General features: G+C 40.7%; 1 protein-coding gene across 2 annotated transcripts in view; it reads left to right on the forward strand.

Moving 5' to 3' along the window:
• The first annotated feature begins 423 nt into the window (after positions 1-423).
• The window catches only part of PPM1B (protein phosphatase, Mg2+/Mn2+ dependent 1B), a 76580-nt gene continuing 52493 nt past the window's right edge, over positions 424-24510 (forward strand). For both annotated transcript variants that reach the window (XM_067293155.1, XM_067293154.1), the window contains exon 1: positions 424-588. The gene's annotated coding sequence lies outside the window, so the exon portion shown is untranslated. The remainder of the gene's footprint in view (positions 589-24510) is intronic.

Genomic DNA, 24510 nt, shown 5'->3' on the forward strand with positions numbered 1-24510 from the left:
TCCCGGCCAAGCTACGAGGCCGGATCAGAGAAGGGCGGAGGGAGAGAGCCTCTGTGCGCGACCTCCTTGATTAACAAGGGCCGCAGCCAATAGTTACCAAAGCCGAGGCCAGATGTCCAATCAGGGACAGCTCCTGGGCGGGGCTGGCGGGTGAGCGGCGAATGGATTCACCAATGAGGCCGCGTCAGGGTAGCGCGAGCGGGGATGGCGGCCAAAGGCCACCGGGGGAGGCGGGACCGAGTGAGCGATGGCGCCGCCAGCCAGTAGGCGGGGAGCGACGCGGGCCGGCCGGGCCGGGAAGGGCCGTTGAGCGGCGGGGGGCGGGGCCATGGGCGGGGCCCTCCCGCCCCCCCGGGACATTCTGACGTGGGCGGCGGAGGGCGGGCCCAGCGGCGGCCTTTGGGACGGGGGCTCCCAACATGTCGGCGCTGCTGGCGGCGCTCGGAGTGCGCGAGCGGGCGGCGACTGCGGCCGGCGGCGGCCAGCGCGGGGCGGCCCACGCGTGAGGCCGAGCCAGGCCCACCCTCACCCGGGCCGGGCCGCCTGGGGCCGCGACGCCGGGGGACGCAGGCGCTCGTCCGCCGACAGGTAGAGGTGTCAGGGCCGGCTGCGGGACGTGTTTGCGGCGGGGCCGGGCCCGGGGCCGGGCGTGGGGGAGGCGGAGGCGGCCGCTGGGCCGGGCCGGGCGCTCAGCGAGTGGGCAAGGCCTGCGCGTGTGCGCTGGGAAGTGGGAGGAAGGCAGCGCCGGCCTGCTCGCGTGGGGCTGGCGGGGAGGCGGGCAAGGCCTGCTGCGTGCGTGTCTGTGGGAAACGGGGAGGCGCCGCGCAGGCCTGGCCGCCGCTCTCCCGTGCCGGGGCGGGGGGGGGAGCTGCGGGCCGCGCTGGGGGGCCCCCGGCGCCGCGGCAGGGGAGGGGGGGGCGGCCGGGGCGGGGAGCGAAGCGTGCTGGTGGGGCCGGTGGGCCCGCCCCGGGCTGCGCGCCAGGGTGGGGCGGGCCGAGGCGGGGCAGGGGCGGCCGGCGGGCTGGGCCCGGGAGGTAGCTGCGCGGGGGGACGGCGGGCGGCCGGCGGGCCGGGCCTGCGCACGTGCAGTGGCCGGGGCCGGGGGAGTGGCGGGCCGCGGGCCGGCGAGGCCTGGCGCTTGCCGGTGGAACGGGGTGGCGGGAGGCGAGTGAGGCCCTCGTGTTGGAGGCAGAAGTTGTTGTTCGGCCTGGGTGCTTGTGACTAGCCGGTGGTGGGGAGGGAGTGAAGTGACAGACAAACGGGCAGTGCTCTTGCGTGTTTATTGTGGAAAGGGAAAGAAGTTAAAGGCAGGCCTTTCTTGCCGGTTGGTGGCTGCCGAATTTGCTGACTCTGTGTATAAATGTGGATGTGTTCTTACTACGATTTGTAGCTAGTCAAAGGGTGGGAATAATTCTGATGGCCTGGAGATAGCTGGATGAATCTGCCTGGTTTATATTGTGTAATGTAGTAGGTTGAGCAGTATGTTTACAGGTATGTTCAAATTGTGGGGATGCAGATGGTGGGTGAGATCACATATATTAAGGAATAGTGGTAAAATGGAGTCTTATGGGTTTAGGAGTGATAGGTGGACAAGCTTGTGTATATTTTGAGAAATAAGGTGATAAGCTGGTTGGCTTGTAAGTGTTGTGGAGGAGGGAGGCTCTGGGTGGTAAGCTTACATACAGCTTACAGGCACTGTGGCAACAGGTTGCTACAAGGTTTTGAACTTGTTTTGTTTAGTGGCCAGTGTGGTCACGCATAACGTGTGAGACCTTCATGTGTAATAGGAGATGGTGTGTGGACACAAAGGCATGCATGTTCTCACTGCATGTAACTTGGTTTGTCTGGCACTTGTATTGAGGGTTGAAAAGGATGCCTGGCTGTCACCAGCTGAGTGAGCCTGTTTCTTGTGTGTTGAGATGGGCTATGGCAGCAACTGGAAACATGAGAAGAGCTGCAAATTGTTGTCTCTGCAATAAAATTGAAAACCTGGATATTTGTTGTTTAGGCTATGGAATGCAAATTAGAAAACTTTTAGCAAATGGTGCATGTTGGGGACATGGTAGTGCTGTTTGTAGGTATCTATCCTGTTGACAGGTTATGTCAGGCAGTGTAAACTCTATAAGGACATTAATGCACTCTTGTGGGTAAATTAACATGGATTGTGAGGGGCCTTGGGTATTGACTGAGAGGGAGAAAGGAACAGTGGGATCTTTGAAAGGTTTGTGTAGGTTTGGAAAAGGGGGGGAAGTAGGATGAGTTTGTGGGGTTTATGCATGTACAAGGTGAAGATTATGTTAAGCTATATATGCATACATGTATCAGGGGAATGGTATTTGTGCAAAAGGGAAACTGGAGTTTTTATATTGCTGAGTTAGTGGGAACTCCAGTCTGTGTATGGAGAGAGGAGGCAGGCTGTTTTGCTGAGGATATGAAAAGCTGAAATGGTGTAGAGGAGGGGCAGTCAGCAGAGCAGGGGGTTCCAGATGTGTCCTGAGACTTAGTTTCCAGTAAGTGGCCATTGAGCAGCTAGGGACTGAGGGAATTCTTTTGCTCCCTTTAGTGTGGAGAGAAATATTTCATAGTTGTGATAGCCTGTGGAAACCAAAACAATTAATGAAAATGACAGTGTTTATGACTGTTATGAATATTATCAGATTAAGGGCTACAGAATAGTCAAGGGATTGCTGTTAAAAGCTCTTTTGTTTGTTTTGTTTGTTCCACTGGGAAAATTGTCCATTAACTTCAAGTGTAAACTTTTGCTGAAACTAGCATGGTGTTGACAGATCACCAGCTAATCAAAAGCACACCATTTAGTGTAGACAAGCCCTGTGTATGTGTCTAGTGAGCTCAGGAGCTAGAATGTGCCTGTGCTTGTGCATGATATATTTTAACACTTTAACTGAGTGCATGTGTTCAGAAGGTACAAAATTGTCTGCACTGGGCGTATGGTTGTGTTTGAAAGAGAGTGGCTACATAAATGTTTGAGGGCCAGAGGTCTGTGAAAAGATGATCTGCGTGGAGTGGAAGGCTGGTTGGCTCATCTGGAAACGAGGAAAAATTGCATGTGTGTATACCATGGTCTGTGGGTTTGGGATGTTATGTATTACTTGTTTACACAGCCTCTCCTCTCTTGTTCTGTACAGATATGTAGAAGAAGGTAATGGTGTGGGATATCTGGTTTAACTAAAGAACATAACATCAAGATGTGGGGATACTGAATTAATGTAGTATAGAGAGGTCTGTATATAGCACACGACTTTTTTTGTGAGATAGTTTGAAGGAGGCCTTATGTGTTTGAAGGATAAGCTTGGAAAACTCACTTGTGGGAAGTTGGGTGTTAGTAGGTCAGAGACACCTGTAGTAGCTGCAGAGGACAAAGGGAATGTGGTGACAGTGAGGGAGGGAGGTATTTGTGACTTTTTTTTTTTTAAAGAGCAAAGTTGTTGAAAGCAGTGCATAGAACCCATTTCTCACGTATTGCAGAAGCTGGATGGTGGTCAGTTTAACCAGGTAGGGAGCTATAGAAAGAGAATAGTAGTCTCATAGTAGTTACCCTGCATTACTGAATTCCCTCCTTGTCTCTGTTGTGGAATTACTATTGGAACTTCTCCATAGATAATCACTGCATGCTTCTTACTTTTCTTACTAAAGTTGAGACCCTGGCTTGCAACACGTACAGACCAAACGCAGTTGAAATTGAAGGTTGTGAGAAGTGTGTGTTGAATGTACAGTCTCTTAAGGTGCTGAGTGTCCGGAAGAGCTACTTCTCTCAGAGTGGGTGATTGAGAGTAGTGAATATTCCTTACCTAAATGTGTTGCCCCCATATTACAAAAGGGAGAGGCATCCTGCAATTGGATGTAAAAATTGGTATCTGTGAAATATTTATATTGCAATAATGAGTATCACTTAATTCTGTCTTTGGAGCAGGGTTTATGTAGACTGCTGCAAGGGATGGGGTTGTACATTAAACAATGAGGGAAAAGTGAAATTTCAAGTTGCTGTTTGTTCAGAGAGCACTGTCCATCTTGAATGAAGAAGATTGCAGCACACCTACTTAAATGCTACTGTGATGTACTTAAGTTTTTTTTTTTTCCAAACAAAATTAAAATTGAAATTCATCATCTTGGTAACATCTTGGGTCATGAGTCCATAGGAATGTTTAGATTCATCATGTAGCCCTATTGCTGTAGCTTAGTAAGACAATGCCTGCTTTTTTTCAGCCAGCACTGGAAGATAGCTAGCCTTTGGTTTTTGCCAGTGCTGGCCTTACCAAATGAATGGGAAGGCTTTGGTGAAAGAACCTAAGTTCTTTTACCAAACCCACAGTCTACTCTGTGTGAGTTGTGGAGAGTGGTTAGTACAACAGGTCATGCCTATTTTTGAGCGTATTTTTTTTCTCTAATATTCTTTCTGTGTCTTTTACTGTTGTATCAAATGTGCTCTTTTTTGACACTTAAATTTTGCCATATTGTCAACCAGTCTTTTCATCTGTCTGGACTTGCTGCTGCACTCTTGTTTCTTTTCTCTTCTCTGTGAAGACAAAAAAACATCCATTGGATCTTGGGCCCTTTAGAGACCCAAGTGCGAGTGCATCTGAATACTGGTTTCCTCAGTAAGTTGGAAGAGAGCAATGGTGATCTGTTTCAAAAACTGTTAAAGTTCTTGCTGCGCTGTCTCCTTCCCTGTTTTGTAACTCTTGTTGTTCTGTGCTTCAGTTATTTACGCTTGATTGTCTTCAAGATTTGGCTTCTAGACATACGGTCAGTGAATTGTGGCTTCTTCCTCCTCACTGTCCAGCTGCTATCAGTGTGAATGCAAGAGGCAAGTCTTCTATGAAACTACAGTAAGGGTCTGGTTTAACCCTGGTCTTCAGCATATCTTAGGGGGAATTTAGTTCCAAAATCTGGACAAGTATATACAGGTTCTTAGTAAGAATCAATTTCTCCTTTCTCTTTCAGTCTTATAGTTTGATGTTATTTGAAGTTATGTTTGCATAATCAGTGAAAGATAGTCTCTAATACACAGAACAAGAATGCCGAGTTCACCAAAAGATCATCAAAACTGTTTTTCTTAAACAGACAACCTTACAAACACCTCAGTTGCTTTGACTGATGGCTTTCAGGCCTGGGCAGATATCTAGCATGGAAGATTTCAGCCAAAGTGTTTAAAATGTGGCAAATCTATACAAGATTAATTACTTCTAGCGTGGGCAGTCTCAATCCTGCTTATAAATGTTGTGAACTCAGAAACTTACAGCACTGTATTAATGGGATTTTTAAGGTGGTGACTACTTGAGGTAGTGTCGTGCTAAAACCAAGTACAGATCCTGAATGAGTGTCACTGTCAAAGAAAAGTGGTCTGAAAAGCTTTGCACAGGATGGTATAAATTGAGTCAGGGGTAACTTCTTGCAATTTGGCACATTCCATGAGACATTATTGTCATGATAAAACATAAGGGTTGCCAATGAATGTAGGTTAAATTAGTTGTCCAGCTCTTAGCATAAATTATGTTGGGAAATGAGGCACAAAGACGTTCTCATGTAGAAATCAACAGGAGGGAAAACCCCTTATTTCAAAAACAGCCATTCTTATAATTTTGGAGGAGATTAGTGAGGTCCAGGTATTGTTTTGCAAGGAAAAATATGTCACTCATCATTCTTCCCCCCCCCCCCCCCCCCCCCGGGCATCATTAGTTTCTCATTAACATTACTTGTATGTCATTTTATGATGTTACTGCATTATCAGAATAATTCTATATCATGGTATAGATTCTCTTCCTCTTCTATGGGAAATAACTTTTTCACTGAGTTCTCTTTTGTCTACATAGTACAACTAGGCCCTTCAGTCTGTTCTCACAAGAGTTATTAACAGGGATTCAGCTCAAAGTCAGTTGACTTAAGGATGTTTCAGACTAGGTTATTGAAGTGCCAAAAAAGACTTTTTAGTGTATATGGTAATGACCAGTCAATGACCACAAGCTTCCACTTAAGTCACAAAAGAAAGCATCTGTCTGTCTTTGCAGTTTTCAGGGGATTACTGGGTGTTTAAACAAAATGTCGTCTTTAGTAATCCTACTTCTGTGTCTGCACACCAGTGTAGGAAGTTGACCTTTACTGAATGTAGAACTAATATGGCTCTGCATTGTTAGTATATGAATTAAATGTTTTGCCAATGAAATAATAAAATAAGATTTTTGTTGTGTGGAGGAGGTACATCTTATTGTAATTCTTATGACCAGTGCACCAGTGTATGCAATTCATACAATATTGTTTTGGTCTGTTCTTGCCAATTATTCTCCTGTCATGCTAAAGGCAGGTATTACTTGTTCAGAACTCATGACCTTGTATTTAAAAACTTGTGTAATTAAAAAAAAAAAAGAAGGCGATTAGAGAGGATGCAACTTGAAAATGATAACAGTATTTGTAAAGAATTGATATTTTGATCCAAGTAGAAAACTGGAACCAATGAATCTTATGGTAATACTTTAATAAACACACAAACTGTTGGTCAGCTTATTCAAGAACCAGTGAAGCTCTTAACTGGGCAGCTTTGTAGGTTAAGTTACTGTGCAAGTGATATAAAAGACTATTGAGCAGATACTCCTCTTCCTTTCCTACCAGCAACTATAGTGGAGCCATTGGTGTGGGTTATTGGACTATGTTTTCAGTGTTATTTAAAAGGATGAATATTACTATAGATGTAGGTGATATGTGAAATATGTAGATTTTTGTTTTTTTAACTTCCCTAAGGAATTGGTTACTGTATTCAGAAAAGTTTTCCTAGGTGTGTCGCTTGATACCCCTTAACAAGGGTGGAAGCAAAAACAGATGAGTGATGAGATGCTGCTGCTATGGTCACTCGGAGAGAAACACTCAAATCCACAGTGCGGCTCTTCTTTGTAGGGCTGAAGAGGCATGTGCTGGCAGCTTAAGCCTGCTGGCTTAGTTACCATTGCTTGAGGCACTTCTAGATGAATGGGCAGTGTCTGCCACATTGACTATATTTACATTAGCAAGTACACTGCAATTGAAGATGATTCCTAGAGTGGCACAATAGATTATTGAGGACCCAACGTCCAAGGTGTGTGTCTTTCATGGGATTCTGTTTCAAACTAGTTAATCTGGTTCTGTGGACTGAGTACCCAGCAGTGGGTTGGAGGGTACTAGGTGTGCTCCAGTTTTGGTTTAGATTAATGACAGATATTCAGATCATGTGTTCAGAAACTACTCCAAGATGTGAAAAAGCACAGTAAATGAGGTTGGCTTAGATTTGCTTCAGAAGCGTGCTCCTGATTCAAACTGAAGTGCTAATGTAGATGTACTTCTCTAAAAGGCATCTTGGAGCACAGGCAAGGGTGTTGAGCTGTGCTGGGGGGCTGGGTTCAAGTACTACCTGTATGTAGTACTATAGCACTCCTAGGTGCTGTTGTCAGGACTGGGGCAATTGTGCGACTGCTCTCTAAATAGTTTTTTGTTTCTTTATCTTGAGTGGTAACTGAACCCGTATCAACAAATTATTGTCCCTAATAACCCCTGTTCCCAAACTATTGCCCCTAATTTTGCAATTGCATGTTAAAATGGCTAGTATTAAAACTATAGTAAGTTCTGGAAAGTAGTTATTTCATGGCTTTACTTCAATTAATTGAGAATGAAACTAGTAGCTGTGTGAACAAAAAGGTTATGAAGCCTAGTTTCCTGTGGCTTTGTGTCTTGTGGTTGAATTTTTCTGGGTATAATATGTTTTGAGCTCTGACAGTATTTTCATGTGTTTGGGGCACTTGTAATACATCTGTCCTGTATGGAAAATCATTATCAGTAGCATAGCTGAGCTCCTGCTGCACCTATCCTCAAGAGGGACACTAATTTTGATGTCTCTCCTTGACCTGTCTGCTCATTTCCACAAAACTCATAGGATCTGAACATCTGTGAAATATTTACCTTTGTGGCCAGTTTCAACAAAACTTATTGAGGGAAAACTGCGGCTTAGTTTCCCAAGGTTGTATTTTATCTTTCAAATAATGATAGCTTTTGTTTTACTTCCTTTTTGTACTTATCACTGGTTTAAATTTCTTTCAGAAGAGTTAAGAGTGTTTTTCTTCACTAACATTTCAGGTAACATATCTAGAGGTAGGAAATGATGTTTGTAATAGGAACTGTCAGTTTCTCTTACTAATGGATGCTGAAAATCTCTTCTCCATAGGACAGATAAAATTCTTGGGAGTATCCAACCTGCTTTTTAAACAAAATCCAAATAAATATAGATGGATCTAAGGTTGTCTTTGATGTATTGTAGCCCTTTGTAATGACTTATATGGAACTGGAGATTAGTGATACACACTGGTACCATGTACAGTAGTTTTGGACCATGATTACAGGAGGAAAGTGAATGAACATTAGAAAATGAATGGTTTATTGAAGCTTCTGGAGTATAGCTAGGTTAGATTATGAGGGTAGTAGATTAGGATTTGGAGGGGGAAGGGAATTCTGTGATTGTCCTTGTGACCTTGAAAAGCTGTTGAAACTGTAATACACTTTGAAACTTTTCATATGAGAAGTACTGTATTGAAGCTAAGTGGCACTGCAAACTGAGTTTTGAGTTTTGTCTTCAGTACATAAAAGTTAAAGAAATTGCTCCTTTAGGTTCTATGTTAAGTGGATCTGTACTCAAAACACTGACAGAGAGCTTTCTGTGAAGCTGTAAAAGGTGAATCTAGTGCAGATGTTCTTCAGTTTCTTCTTGCCTCCTTTGTGCTTCTGCTCTCAGTTTGCCTTGTATAGTAATAAAATACTTGTCTTGTTTTACTTGTTCTAATCCCAACAGGAATCTCTCTTCCTAGGCAAAAGGTACTCTCTCTGCCAGTTTGTGCACAAGATGTCACTTCAGATACGGTACTGCTAACGCTTACTGTCTAACATCTAGTTTGATCTCTGTGGGGCATTTGAGAAAGAAATACTTATAGCTGTTTTTTTTCTTTTTTTTTCAAGAAAAGGACACACTTCCTTAATGTGCATCTATATCCAAGACAAACATGAAATGCTTTTTTGACTTCAGCTGTTGGAATATTTGAATCCAGCCCTAATGGGAGATAGTTCATTGATTCACCTAGGCAGTGATCAGTCCCACATCTCAGAAGGCATATATGTTCTGTCCATCTCTAGATTCTCCGTGTGCGTGCATACAAATCTAAAATGGTCTCAGCTCCAGCTCAGTAGAGTCCCAGTGCACAATACTGCCTGTTACTTTCTAAGAAAGTCTCACTCTGTTGTCAGTCAGAACTGAAGTGCTGCCCCTAAGGAGATGATTAACAATGTCCAATTACAGATTGGATTTGCAGGCATTTTTAGTGAGTATCATTCAGTACTACTGGGACTAGTACCTATAGGTGTGTTGAACTGACTACTTCGATGTGATGTTCATCTAGTCACTAGCTTGTGGTGTTTCCAGTCTCTGCCACTTTTGCAGGAGACTCATATCACAGCTAGGGATTTATTGTTTCACTTATTTTTTTTTTCCTCTGAAAAGATGCCTTTTATTGATGCGCCTTTTGGGTGTGTGTGTAAATAATACTATTTTATTACTGTTCTTAATTTTAAAATATCCAGTACTTGCTCTGGACTTGTCATTTCTAGTTCTTCCCCTTACTAGCTTAGGCTGGTGGATTAAGTTATCTTTACTGGAATCATTCAAGTTCTAGGTTCTTGCTGTTTTTGTTATTTTGGGGGACACTTTTTTCTAAACTAGTAGATGGCTCTACATAAAACTTCAAATAGTAGGGGTCTTACACACTTAACAAAACTCTTGTGAAAGCAACAGCTAGAGCTAATGCAGATTTTTTGGTGAAATCTGTTCTGTAAATCCTCTGTAAGCAGTTTTTAAGCAGTCTTGAAGTACCACAATTGGACTGTTGTGTAAAAGATGACCTAGGCATAGTCATTTAAAAGATGATTTAATAATAGAAATTGCTTGTTTTGTAAATTTTTTTCAGCCATCCCTTCTTTAGATTGTATGTATCTCTTACAATGTAAAGAAACTGGATTTTAGGGTGATTCAGTCTTTTAGTACTCATTTGTGGGATCAAGGAAAAGATAAGCATGCTACCTTTGTGGATACTGCTGCTGAAGGGTGTTGTCATGTCCAGTACATAGGTAAATTCATTTCAATTAATGATGTTTAATAATAATGTTAAATTAATGTAATAATGTTAAGTGAATGTTTCACATTGATTACTAGAGTCAAATAGCTGTGCAGTCTCCTTTGCAGACAGATCTGAGAGCTTGTTTTTGATAAATGATCAATGTTTTTGATAAATAGTAAAAGCAATAGTTTAACCTTTCCCTGTGTTTTACAATTGAAATAATTATACCTGCATATGATGTAGAAACAAGTCATTAAGACTGCCATAGTTACATTGGTATTTTGTATCCTATCTTTTTATCATACTGAAACAGTAGAATTTATTTCACTTCTGCTTTTTCTTTGGTTTGTCTTACACTGAACTATGTCTGTGCTTCTATATGTCTTTTTTTTTTTTACCATGTATGAATAAAAGCCTGATATGGGCTAACAGCTGTTGAAGACCAATATCTAGCTTGTAACATTAAGTCCCGTAGGATGACTTCCCACTTCCTTAACTGGAGGAAAAAAAAAAAGTGCACCAAACATAAGATGCTCTAGGCTGGAGAAGAACTTCCCTTAAATATTTAAAGAACTCAAAATAGAAGCTGTTGTCAGCCATAATAGCTTACTATGTAGTCTTGACTACTGTTATAGTATTATTTTAATTTAAAGAAAAGATGAATGTTGTCAAAATTAAACTTAGAGTATATCTTAACTTTTGGAGGGGAGGGGATAAGGATGTACATTGTCCAAACAACTTTTTTTTTTTTAATGCAGTGAAATGGTGAAATGAGGCTTAACTGATGGAGTTGGTGGGGGAAGGGATAAACTTTTAGTGTATTTTAGGATCTTCCTTGAAATGAAGTGCATGTGTACTGTTGTTGCCAATGGTAGGGAATAGAATTTAACATGGTCACAAAACAGCCACTGAATCACAGAATTGCAAAATAGCTGGGGTTGGAAGGCACCTCTGAAGATCATGTGGTCCAACCCCCATGCTCAACTAGAGTCAGCTTGAGCAGGTTGCCCAGGAGCATGTCCAGCTGGGTTCTGAATATCTCCAAGGATGGAGATGCCACAACCTCAGTGGTAGAAATATTCTGAAATTATTATTATTATTATTATTATTATTATTTGGAATAACTCTAATGTATACAGTACTTTGAAACTAACATGCTTATTAAGTATGTCTACGAATATAAAATATTTCTCAAGGAAAATATTTTCCATCTAACGAGTTTTCCTTATATCTGAATCTGTACAGAAAGAAAGTAGGATTCCATCTGGGAAAACTACTAATCAGCTACAATTTGAAGTGACCTTTTTTCACTGTTGCTCTCTTTGTTCAGGAGCTAAATGCTATTGTCTAAATGAAAAATTGGGGTAGCAATTCCATAATCAAAGTAACTTAATTTTTGAAGATGTTAAAGGCCTGTCCAGCCTTGAAGCCTGACTATGTTGTCAGTTCTGCAAAGAATATGAAGCTAATGTGGGGAACTTAATAGGTCTCTCCATATTGTCCCTTCCTCTCTAGGCCTTTTTAATATTAAAGGACTGGTTGACGCAGAAGTTACTGTATATAAAGCAGACATGACAGCTTTTTTAGTAATCATTTTTAGCTATCATTAGTACAGAAAGAATCAATGAACCAGGAGGAACTATGAGCAAGCTGCCTTCTGCACAGTTTATCTTATTCCAATTTCAAAACTGTTGATTCTTTCCAACTAGTGTTTATCCTCTCCTTGCCTTTGGTCAAAGACTGATACTCCTGCTGCAGGAGAGAAGAAATGAGAGAGAAGAGGAATTGAAGAGTAATGCTCTTTTTATTGAGGAAGGAAGCGAAAATGCTATTGAAATAACTAAGATCATAAACTTGTTTAGAATTCAGGGTAGTGCAGCGAATACCTGGGTAGACAGAGCACTGTTCATCAAAGATTTTTATTGTTCTCTTATCAGTGGGTTTTGTTTTGTGTTTGTCTGGCCATGTTTTAAAAAACCCCCAAAAAACTATGATATCAGATACTCAGCCTTTTATTACCAAGTTCTGCTGGCCACTCCTAGCTTACTGAAATGATCTCTCAGAGTTATCATGACTCTGATACTGGCATGGGTAAAGAACAGCAAGTGCAAGTTGGCTACTGGCTTGTGTTTTGCCGGGGGAATGGGGAGGAGCCTGTTATTTTGTTTTTTGTTACTTTTCATTCTTTCTCTTTTAATTCTGTCTGCATGGTTTCTTTGAAATCATTTTCATGTTGTGTTCCTTCTTGGGAATGGGGGGTGGAGGAGGGGACAGCTTCAGTCTGTACTGCTTTTCCCTGAAGTTTGTACCCTTTCCCCGCTGGACTGTGAGGGGTGGGGGGAAAAGTCCTGTAGACAGAGGAAAACCTCGTGCATGGAATGATCCATTCTAGTTATGGAATTAAGGTGATATGGAAGGGGCAGGCTCATGTCACTGTCACCATGGAAGCAAAGATTTTAGAAGGGCTTCAGGAGAATGAAAGGATGCACTTGGGCTAAACTGCCGTGTTTAGAGAAGGAAAGAAAAATTAGAGTGGGCTGAAAGAACCTAGAATTATTTTTCTACAAAAAGAGGGGAAAACAGTCAAGCTTGCTTGGTTCAACTGCCAAAGGATAGTACCTTCAAAACCTGGAGACAGGACAGAGGTAAATCAAAAACAGTTAAAGTAGCAGCTAGTGTGTAATTTATTTGAAACTGCTTTTTTCATTCTGAGTTTCTTCCTATGTTGATTTCAAGGCTTTGAGTCTTATGCCACCTCAGTGAGAGTGCTTGGCACTAAATGCCTCTTTCCTTTGTCAGTCAGACTCTGTTATTTCTTTGTGGCTGTTCTAAAATAATGGGTGCAACATCTTGGAAACTGGCTTGATTGATGTGTACAATATAGCTTTGTTTTTCTTTTCACTATGGGGAGTTCATATCCTCTACACGAACAATATTCTGTTGTATGCTACCTGATGAGCCTCTTTTTTGGGGGGTTAAAGGTGCTTAGAATCACTTTTTTTTCCTCCAGTTTTCAATTTTGATATAGTGTGCTAGAACAGAGCTCTTGCTAAACCTCTGCCTGTACTCTTGACATTTGCTCTGGTAATCCACTCATAATCTTGACTCTTTCATTGGGAAAGAAGTCAGTTATTACTTGAATAAGTTAGTGATGCTGTGTTTATGCACTCTTCTGCCTCTGACCATGTGCTTCTCTTTCTCCTCGTGTTGATACTTGGCTTTGTCAGATCTCATGGTGAAAGTTACTGGAAGTGTGTGTGTATGTTGCTTGCTTATTGCTGGTCTTTGCAATAAATTATCTTTTAGTCTAGCTCCTTGAATCAGCTTGGTACGTGAGCACGTAAGAGCACCTCCTGGCACAAAGGTTGAATTAGAAATGTACACGTGGGAGGAGACAGGTTCACAGCACTATCAATTTAGTTTTGCCAAAGTTGTCACAAGACTGCACCCCTCAGATGTTTCATAAGAGGTGCTTTAAGGTGTAGGTATTAACACTAGGTATTCAAGCTGATGGTTTGGATGCCTGATGACATATCTTGCCGCTGAAACTCATAAATATGCTTGTAATGTGACTGCTGATGACTTGCTTCACAACTAGGCTTGATTTGTTGCCACATGTGGCTGCCATTCTCTGAGCTGCTCTAGTACACCCCTTGCCTGATATTGTTTCTGTCCTGATTTGTTACAGCAGGGGAGAGTTAAATTAAATTTAAATGAGAAAATATAAGAGGAGACAATATTGGAAGTCACGTAACAGTGACAATGTTAGCAATGTCACCAGCTGTGTTGCAGTCTTAAAGAACACAAAGTCAAATGTTGATATAAAAATCTCCATTATGAGAGACAGGTGTTCTTAACTTGCCACTTTTGGATGTTCCCTGAATGCATAGCATGGTGCAGATGATACTGCTGCCCTCACAATGGTCATTCCAGGTGAATTAAATATCAGCACTCACTGACAAGAATATCTTTATTCTGTAGGAGCATGAGAATACAGCATAAACAGAAACTTTGCATAGCAAAACTCATGGCAAAGATTTTGTCAAAGTTCTTGAGTGAGTCGGACTGTTTCTCTGTACACAGTCAGTTGCGTGATGGCTATGTGTACTTGTTGAGACCTGCTTATTTTTTGTTTTTATGCATAAATTCTTGTATTTTGTTTTTGGAACATTTGAACTCTGAATTGTTGAAGCTTGGAGGTTATAATTTTTCTTCAGTTTCAGGCATCCTTGCTATGTTATAAAATAATGAAAACTTCTGTTTCACTTGCTAGAAGCATTAAATATTGCTTTACTCTAGATAATGTTATCAAGAAATGGTTTATATCAAACAGTGGCACAGTGCTTCTATAACCTAGCAATAGAAGAGATAGTGAGCTCAAATCAGTTGATCCTGTTACCTTTCAGACACACTTGCCAAATGCCATACCTATAAAATTCCAAGGCCTGCTATGTAAGCAATACTGTAGTATCTGTTGATGTGCAGCATGAACTAAGAAACTCTAGTCAGCTCTCCATCACCCCAAATTGGAAGAAACCTGATGCTGTAGGACACTTGAATGGCTCTGCATGGAACTAGTTTTTGTCTAGCAGTGAAACAGCTGATGAAGGTGGCTGTCTGCCTGCAGAACCAGTTGAGGTCCACAAATACTCAGTGATGGAGGAGATTACTAACTTCCATTCAACATGATAGGAATGGATTGAGATGTGTTGAGTCGCGTTAAGTGCTCAAGCAAATAGGGATTGTGATTGAGGTGTTAAAGATGCAGGGCATCTTGTCTAATATCCTGTCCTTGACAGTAGTCTCACATATATAAATTCATAATTTTTCTTTGATCAGCTTTCTCCCATATTATTGTGGGTGAATAAACACCCACATTTGACTTACGTTGTCATTATGTCTCATTTCTAATCTGAAGACAAATGAATTTTAGAAGTGGGAGCATAATGTGGTCATTTACATTCTGTTATGTTTGACAGGATGCGGCCCTTCGTGTAGGGGCATGGTTCAAGAACACAACTGAGCTGACATAATCTCTTCCTCTCACCAGTGCTATTTTCCTGATCTTTCTTCTATCCTAGCTCTAGATGATGTTGATTATACCCTGATTTATTTTGGTAATCCATCACACATCTTTTTTTTCCAATGGTTTTATGCCAGTTAATGAGTTGAAATGGTTCAGCAAGACAAGTTTGAATCCCAGGGCTGACCCGGTGAAGGTAATGGGAGCTCACAGTCTGGGGGAAGGAAGGATAGGAAAATGGCACTGTTCTTTTCTGGCAACCATGGCTCAGCTGTATTACAGAACCATATCCTTAAAAGAAGGTATTAATGTGACTTACATCTGGAGAAAATGTTCTAGATCTATGTATTCATAGTCTTTGATAGCTGTTCTTTTATGTGATCCCAGAAAGACAGCGGTTTCTCATGACACCCTTCTGTTCTTGGTCTTATTCTCCTGTGCACTCTTATGGGTCAACTTGGTGGCTAGTTCACCTTTAGCAAACAGTAAGAGTGGTATATATGTTCTAAAGTATTGAATCACAAGTGACTTGTAAACTAGCTCATGAAAACTTGTTTCTGGAATGTGTTTGATATGTGTTTTTTTTGTTGTTGTTTTTCCAAGGGTACTAGTGTAGAAAAGACTTGATTGGTGTAGCTGATCTGTTGCGCCTTGGTTATTTGCTGTCAATCCTAGTATTTGAATCAATTTGAAAGCAACAAAGGTTCTGAAGGCTTCTGATATGGTGACAAGCAGACTATGAATTTAAGGGGAAACTTAAGCTTTCTCCAGTGAGTTCCTGTATCCTATATTGCCTCCATGTAAAAAACTATACAGGAGAATAATTGCTTAAAATGGTGGCCAGAAAAGGATTTCTCAGTAGCTCACTCATAGAAGTAGAAAGGGGGATGGTGATGAAAAATCAGGCCTTATTCAATGGTGAGTTGATTTCTCTAGGATGTTACATCTAAGCACCAGAAGTGGAGGTAGCAAGGCAAGTAGCAGAGTACAGACCCTCGACTTGAGGAGGACATACTTAACTTAAGGAGTCTAGTAGGTAGATCCTGTGGAAGGCAGTTCTGAAGGGCAGAGAAGCTCAACAGAGCTGGCAGATCGTGAAGGACAACCTCCTCCAAGCACAGGAATGGTCCATTGTCATATTCAAGGAAGTGAGTAGATGTACCAGGAGATTGGCTTGGCTAAACAGACAACTCATAGCTGAGCTCTAGAAAAATGGATGTGTACAGGAAGTGAAAGTGAGGATAGGCTACAAAGAAGGATTTTCAGCAGGGAATGCAGGGCTTGCATTAGGAAAGCCAAAGCTCGACTAGAGTTGAAACTGGCAAGGGATGTCGAAAGCAACAAGACGAACTTCTGTATTAACAAAAGAATCAAAAAGGAAAATACAGGCCTGTAACTGAATGGGGCGGGTGAGTTGGTGGCAGAAGACATAGGTTAAGACGGAAGTTAAGACGGAAGTAATCAATGCCTTCTTTGCTTTGATCTTCACTGATAAGGTCTCACAAGCCTTTGTGCCTATGGACAGGGTTCAAGGAAGAAAGGAACTACCAGTAGTGGAAGGGGATTGAGACAGGGATTTCCTGAGAAATCCTGGCCTGTACAAGCCAATGGGACCAGACCAGATGCAGAAATGCTGAGAAAACTGGCTGATGTCACTGTAGGGCTGTTGCCTGTCATCTGTGAGAGACAGTGAAGATAGGGGTGGTGCCTGATGACTGGGGAAGTTTACATTTACATTAATATTTGGAAATAGCAAGAATGACTTTCTGGGGAACTGAGGCCAGTTTGGTCCCAGGGGAAAATCATGGAGCAAGTCTTCTTGTAATCCGTTTCTGGAGACCTGGAAGAGAGGAGGGGGGCAAAGCTTTTGACACAGTGCCCCAGATCATGCTCTTACTTAGTCTGGATGGGTGGGCTACTAGATAAATGGAAAAAAATGCTGGATTGTCAGGCTCAAAGGGTAGAGATTAATTGTTCATACTCTGCTGGGATGTGTGTTACAAGTGGAGTTTCCCAGGGGTCTGTGCTGTGACCTGCTCTTTTTAATGTCTTTATCAATGATCTAGAGGAAGAGATGGAATGTACCTCTATCAGGTTTGGGGTAGACCCTGAAGCAGGGGGTGCCATTTGTAAGCTCACTGGCAGGGCTGCCCTTCAGAGGGACCTGGACAGGCCAGAGGAATGGGCCAACATGAATCTTGTAAAATTCAGCAAAGGCAAATGTGAAGTCCTGCTCCTGGGGTGGGCTAACCTCCAGCAGTGGTACAGGCTGGAGACTGACTGGCTGGGCTATAGCTCTGCTAAAGAAGACCTGTTTCACCCTGACAGTGATGAAAGCTAACAGTTTACCAGGCTGTATCAACAACAACATAGCCAGCAGGTCAAGCAAGAGAAGTGATTATTCCACTTTGGTTGGAACTTGTTTGAGATGTTCTCAGGCTGCATCTGGAATCATGTCTCCAGTTTTGGGGAACAAGAAGGATGTTGATAAACTTGGGCAACTCCACCAAGATGGCCAGGAAGCTGGAGTATGTGAACTCTGAGGAGACACTGAGGGCCCCTCATGGTCTTGCTTACCCTGGAGAAGAGAGGCTTAGGAGGGACCTAATATCAACCTTCCAAGACCTGCAAGGATGGATACTAAGAAGATGAAGCCAATCTACTGAAATGCACAGTGAGAGAACAAGAGACAGTGGTCATAAATTGAAATGTAGAAAAACCTTTGCTTTGAGGATGTGTGTGGTGCTTTTATTTTTATTTTTTTATTTTTTAACAGGTTACTGGACATCCTACAACAGAGAGGTTGTGGGATCTCCTCTCTCTGGAGATTTTTCAGGACTGGACAAAGCCCTAAGCAGCCTGGTCTGAGATTAGCATTGACTGGACTTTGAGAAGGAGATTGAATTAGATGACCTCCTAGGTCCCCTCCAATCCGAATCATTCTATGAAAGATTAACCGTGACTTAAGTAGCCAAGCTAACCAGTATAATTTTATTTTATTTGGAAACTCAGCTCCTTATTTGAGTAGCATTTATTTGTAGTGCTGGTAAATAAAATAGCTTGGACATAATCAGTTACTCTTGTTGACTATTTTTGATGCATTACTGATGCATTACAGCTGCTTGAAATCTGTGCCTATTGCATTGAATAAGCAAGACACATTCACTGAATGCATTATTCATTAAATAAGCTTATTTCATCTGAGAAACAAATGAGAAATATTCTTTCTCTATGTTGAAAAATCAAGTTGCTCTAGAACTTTGTAATGACCAATGCCTTGTCTCTTGCCTTCCTTTATCCGTCATTCTGAATGTTGTAGTAAAACTAAGTAATATGTAGAGCATTTGTTGTTTGCACTACACTGTCCAAAATGGTATTTGAATAGGAAACTGATAACTTCTGAGATTGGTCCAATTCCCTCTTTGCCTAGGCCTATGAGAAGAAGCTGCCATCTTAGATTCTACATGTGGACTGTGTTCACCTCTTTAGAACAGAGCAGATCATGCTACAGAAATTAACTTCAGTATGTACTGGTATCTTTAAGGCATGGTGAGTTTGACTGTGATCATCCTTCAGGACAATGAATCTTAAGAGTTTGTGGGAAAACCAACTTTGCTTATTTCTTGTTACCAAGATGATTTTGGTGAATAGTCATCTGTTTCTTTACTTTTTCTTGTAAAGAAATCTTAAGTAGCTAGCGACAGGCTTCTTGAATACAGTTTCTACATTTAAGACTAAGTTTGAATCTCATTTTTTTTAGTCCTTTTTGAGTCTGGGATCTGGATATACTCTTGTAAATGATTGCATTAATATTTTTAGACCTTCCCTCCTCTCTGCCCTTAAAGTTGCATGCATACACACAAGCACATGCATGTTCCTAGTCTGCAAATGAATTTGCTTGCACCTCTGTGAAGGCAGTGCATATTGACTGGGTTTTTTGGTATGTAGTGGCCATTGAAAGGATTAGCTGAGATCGCCTTCTACTTTTCACCTCCAGCAAATGAAAGTCACTTCTGATAGCTCATGTGTGTTAGTGCCCATTAAGAAGTTGCTACTAAGCAGCTTTTGAGCTATGGGTTTTATTGAGTAATGTGTTAAACTAGGAAAGAAGTTGGTCAATTGTTTCATCTTACTACTTTCAGACCTACAAGTTCTTGTGCTTTATTCAACCCTAATAAACAAGGAAGAGTCTCTAAAGTGGATCTTTATCAGAAGGACAAAGATCTGGAGGAAAATTGAGTCTTGTACTGCATTCAAGGTGTAAGACCTTCAAAATTGCCCATGAGCAAGCAGAAAGCATGAATTCTGAGGCTTTCAGAATGGAACTATTTTGAATTTGTTACAGCTTTCTTCCATAGTGTAATATTTCTGCAAAATACTATAAATATTTTTTATTAAATACTTCTGCATAATTTTGTGAATTATCATCAGATGCATTATCATCAGATGCATATAAACTGGCTGTGGCTGTGTTCTTTACCTAAAACAGTTAAGCAAGTCGCTACATATAACTAATGCTTACTATGCAAGGCTGTCTTTTGCCTACCATAGTTGTTCATACTTCTAAAACTGAAATACTAAGTTGCATGATGTAAAATGGTATGTTTTACTAAATTGGCAATGTGTTAGTGACTATTTCTGATGTACTTTGTGAGGTTCTGTGCTAAGCTTGATGAAATTTCTCTTTGGATATAATGTGGCAGCTCTCAAGTGAGATGTACAATCAATTTCAAAATATTAAGGAGACGAAATCCTGAAACGGTGGATTTACTGCATTTTGGGAGGAATGGTAGATGAATGTGTTTTTGTCTTGTTTTTTTTAAGTAAAGCCATAGGTAATTGTCATCTGTCTGCAAATTAGAGAACTGATCAACTGATAGGAGTCATTAACATCTTCCAGCAGAATGATAACATTTCCTCCATCTTCCATGCAAGTTTAACAAAATGTTTAATAAAATGTTTGTGGTTGTGTCCCATCTCCCTCAACCCCCCCTCCCCCCCCCCCCCAAAAAAAACAACCTAACTGCTTAAGAAGAATGCAGAGGCCTCCTCTAAGAAGAGGAAGAATGGAGAACTGTAGCAAGGACTAGGAAGACAAAACCTTTAGCAGACAGAGTGAAGTTCCCTCTGTTGGAACTTCAGGGAGAGTATTGATGGACTGTACTGTTGACAGGGCTAGCATGTTCAAAAGGAAGAACTAGAAAAGTGGTTCAGAGGAAGACACCCAGCCACCCATCCACACCCCTTGTGGAGACAACAGATTGTGTGGGGAGGGGAATACGAGGCCAAAGTATTCAGCCATAAAACAGATAGTGGAGACATTCACATGGAGTCACTCAGAGGAACATGGGAGATGTTTTGAGGACTGAAAAATACAAGTAGCACTTAATGTGTGCAGGTGGATGCTGGTTGCCTAAAGCTACCCCCTCAATCTTATCTGAAATAAACTACTGAAACTGGCACTCATTGTGCTGAATTCAGCACCTGTTTAGAGCTTCGAATCAGCAGTGTTTTGTTCACATAACTATTTCTAATTTGTTGTGACGGTGTGGTTTTCTTTTTTATATAGTAGGTTTACTGAATTATCTATTTAATACCCAAGCTGAATGTCTACTTTTCTTTCTAAACTGCTAAATTCATCAGATTCTTTCAACTGTCATCCTCTAAAGACCTAAATACTTAAAACTGTATCCCTTTGTGAGCCCTGATTTTTTTTATTTTTATTTTTTTAAATTTTTTTGGTGTGACTACCTGCTCCAGACTTAAACTTATTAAATCCAATATAGAGTACATGCAGGATAAGCTTTATGTGTAGTAAAGTGATAAGACTGAGACACAAGCTTTGGAATATTGAGATATATAATTTTAAAATATCTTGACGTGTTGCCTCTATAAATGGGATGATGGAGTAGGATGTCTGCCCCCTTGCTACAATTAATCTGTTATTTTATGTAGCTTCATGCTAAGATGTTGCACCTATCATCATTCACAGTCCGGTGAAGGCATGTCTTGCAGCCAGTGTTATATAGGAGCAGTAGCCTTTGGAGCTGGGGATGGTGTCTTTAATCCATGTTATCCAAATTTGCCTGCAGCTGATGTCTGAGCTGGTGAATAACATAAAAATAAATGTTGAATTATTAGCATGCTTGCTTCCTGGAATCCTTTTTACTGTCAAGTCTGTGTAGACCTAGCATTGCTGCATTGACTGCCTGTAATGCCCTTAAGTGCCCTCTCTGATATTGATTTCTTGAAAACTGGAATGGTCTCTTTGCATGTTAGTTCTAACATTTTTGCTACTAAAATTGCCCTTTGAATTTTTGCAGGTATAGTTCAACATGTATTATAGTATTTACCTAGTGGCAAAATTAAAACAGTTTTTATTGCCTCAATAGATATATCTGAAGCTTCAGCACTGAAATATATTGCAAATCAAAAGAATTTAAACTGTTTTGATTAAAAGTGAGTCAAACTGATTTAATGTGGAACTGAAGTTGCAGTACTAATTGGACAAAACTATTTGAGTATTTAAGCTTGCAAGTTGCCAAATGGCTGCTGCTTGCCAAGTACTCCTCTGTTTAGATGACAAGTGAAGCAGTTCAAATAACCTCAATGCAGACACCTGAAAAAGATTCCATGTATCCAAGCAACGATACTGGAGACTGCTGCCAGAAAAAAGGTAATGGAAATTTGCTTCACTCTGCAGTTCCTAGAGATAGTAATTTTTATTTAGACTTCAGACACTTTGCTAGAAAGTTATTTTAATGTGATGAAAAAATAAAGCATGCTGTAAAGTGGAGGGGGAAGTACTTTGTTATTTGAAGTAGTCTGACATGCCCTCTGTGATCTGAAACTTGACTTTCTGTGACATACTGGAGATTGAATAGTGTATATCATGTGACTCCAGATATGTAGATCCTGTTATAGTATGGAAGCATATCATGGCATGTAACTTAAAATCAGCTACTTCTCTTAAGCATTTGTTTATATCTGACTTCTTGAAAGTGCTTTGAGATATGCCTTATGTAAAATGAGCCAAGTCGGTTTAACTGGGTTGAATTAGGAAGATAATAAATTTGTTTTAGCAATTGGGAGCAACTTTCACAACAGACTGGCCCTCTTAAGAGTTTTAAGATGTCTTTACTTATCTTATATACTTATATACTTACTGTTGCTTCTGTTTGCACTAACAAAACAGTTTACTATAAAAGGAATAACTGTGCTAATAAATACAAAAACATTTCTTATTGTGGATGACACTACAGGAAAAAAACCTGAGGTTCTAAAACTGTAATTGCAGCACAAATAATATAGAAACTGAAGTCTCCAAACAAGGGTCATTATAATACTTGGTTATTTTTAAATACTAAATTCGATTTAGTTCTTATATAAGATGAATTTTTTTGTGTGCACATGTAGGCTGTTAATTGACATAACAGGTGTTTGAATTATCTCTTTCCAAGTTGTGTGTTTTGCAGTAAACATTAAAATGCCTATAGCATAATAAGTGTTAATATTTGGAAGCTTGTAATAGTGGTATTCTTATGTTACCGATTTGAATGTTCTGGTGCAAGGACTTTATTATGGTGTTGAATTACTCTTCTTCCCCCCCCCCACCCCATTTAATTTAACTCCTTTTGTGTATAAACCTAGCTAATGGTACCATGGCTAAAAAAAAGCCACAATTAGATCCAAGTGGTTAAGTAGCATGGCAGAGAGTTTACGCTGCCTATCACTGTCTGCACAGGAACCTTGGCAATGTCTGAGCTTCAGTTCACTGCTGTGGTGCCTCAGCTTTAGTTCATTTGTATGTTAAAAGTTTTCCTCAGAAGATGAGGGAAGGATAGGAATGTAACTTGCTTTCTTGGACAGAGGAGAACTCCTCCTCCTAATCCTCAGTATCATAAATAAAGAAATTAACACTTCTGATATTCCTCATAAATTTGAGAGTTGATTTCTCTCATTGTCAAATGTATCAACATTAGGGAATTCTTGCTGTACTATCAGTTTCTGGTGCTAACTGAAATATTGTAGTTTTGCAATCTTCTTGCTTGTTTTGCATTTGAAATAATTTAAAGTCCTTTTTGTTTGGTACACCCAAAATTTAGAAGCCCAGTGTATTCCCATTCAGGACTGTGCGTCTTACAACTAATGATGTTTTTCCCCATCTCACAAGTATGACATGCATGTATTGTGATGGCTTAATTCCCTTGACAGACAAAACAGGGTGCTATGGTGTGGGTTAGTTGTTGTAAATGTGGGATCTGTTCAAAAATACATAGAAACAAAGTTTAAGTCTTGTTTTATCAGAAGCAGCAGGAATATAAAATGCAACACTGAAGTTAAATAACTCCTTGTTGGTGTCTGGTTCCTTCAAAAGCTAATTCGGTCTCATTGCATTGCTAATCACTGAATCATGGTCAGATTCTCTACCCAGGTAACAAAAGACTAAGTTTTTTGAATGCTGGCTGCTAGCTGGTTTAAAAAAAAAAAAAACTCTCTGAAAACTGTGAAGCATTAATAAAGAGTTAATCTGCAGAGAATCTCTCTTCCATTTTGTGAGTACTTCCTATGAGAAACTCACAATAATATTAATCTTTTGAAAACTTGCTTTCAGACCTCCTGACTCTATCCCACAGTTAGAGCATCTTAAAATTTTGGAGCTTAGTCACCTTTGCTGTCTTAGCAATAAAACAACGCGACAGCAATGTCAGGCTTCTTAACTACTTATCCTACAGTATTTTGAAGTGTGAAGTAGTGTGGGTTTTTTTGTTTTTGCTTTGTTGTTTTTAATATTTTTATCTTTTTCCCCTGAATGCACAAACTAGTCATGGAATTAACTGATTTGAAATCTCTTGCTTTCTCTAATTTTATGGGGTGCTGCTTCCTTTGAGTTCTTTATGGCCTTGCACTTCAGACATTTTCCTGAACGGCTTAGTAAGAGAGGGCTGTAGAATCAACAGAGAAAGTTTTTATTCCCAAGATTACTTGTGAATTTGAATGCTATTATATTTTACTAACACCTTGCTCTGCTCTTGGGAAAAGGAATAGCAAAATCTGGATGCTGTTTGATACTGCTACAGTAGCTGGAGTGGGTGAGAGCTGTGCTTGTGTGTTGTGAGGTGTGGTTTAGGGGGAAGCCATCTTGCCTGCGGGGACTTCTAAATAGATAAACTCCATAATCTGCTATCAGATGACAGGCGTGGTGAATTCTTTCTCACAACATTTAGCTAGTGCTCAAGCTCTGGTCTCTACATAAGTATCCATCTGCTTAAAACAAGCAATGTAAGTTGTCCACCTGGAGTGACTCTTTTTTTAAACATTGGTCTGCAGGCCAGATGTTCACAGAGG

The sequence above is a fragment of the Apteryx mantelli genome, chromosome 3 (assembly GCF_036417845.1).
Source record: "Apteryx mantelli isolate bAptMan1 chromosome 3, bAptMan1.hap1, whole genome shotgun sequence".
Lineage (NCBI taxonomy): Eukaryota > Metazoa > Chordata > Aves > Apterygiformes > Apterygidae > Apteryx > Apteryx mantelli.